The 239-nt window shown below is 55.2% G+C and overlaps 1 protein-coding gene and 1 long non-coding RNA gene across 5 annotated transcripts in view; one reads left to right on the top strand and one right to left on the bottom strand.

Moving 5' to 3' along the window:
* mid2 (midline 2) overlaps window positions 1-239 on the top strand; it is a 149,229-nt gene that overhangs the window by 51,182 nt on the left and 97,808 nt on the right. For 2 of the 4 annotated variants that reach the window (XM_032527509.1, XM_032527506.1), the window contains exon 1: window positions 57-239. This exon is cut by the window's right edge and continues 80 nt beyond it. The exons of the other annotated variants lie outside the window; for them this stretch is intronic. The gene's annotated coding sequence lies outside the window, so the exon portion shown is untranslated. Of the gene's footprint in view, window positions 1-56 lie in introns of those variants that run through there. 4 annotated transcript variants of the gene reach the window in all.
* The window catches only part of LOC116696486 (uncharacterized), a 19,753-nt gene that overhangs the window by 10,149 nt on the left and 9,365 nt on the right, over window positions 1-239 (bottom strand). The gene's annotated exons all lie outside the window — the stretch shown is intronic.

The raw sequence follows: 239 nt of genomic DNA, 5'->3' as shown, positions 1-239 counted from the left end.
TCTCTCTCTCTCTCTCTCTCTCTCTCTTTCGCTTGCTCGCTCTCTCTCTCTCGGTGTGTCTCCTTCCCTCTCTCATTTTTCCAAAGTTGAATATTCCGCTTGCTTGTCGCCAGCGGAGCGGTGCAGCCCCACAGACTGAACGCACCGGGCTGGTATTTCGCGCTGCGCCGTGTGGAACAGACTTTTGGGAGAAGGAGTCCTCTACAGTAGGCCTATCCCGGTTCGGATCTGTCTGTCCA

The sequence above is a fragment of the Etheostoma spectabile genome, chromosome 10 (assembly GCF_008692095.1).
Source record: "Etheostoma spectabile isolate EspeVRDwgs_2016 chromosome 10, UIUC_Espe_1.0, whole genome shotgun sequence".
Classification (NCBI taxonomy): domain Eukaryota; kingdom Metazoa; phylum Chordata; class Actinopteri; order Perciformes; family Percidae; genus Etheostoma; species Etheostoma spectabile.
Note: the sequence above shows the minus strand (reverse complement) of the source record. Positions and strands in the feature narration are given on the sequence as shown.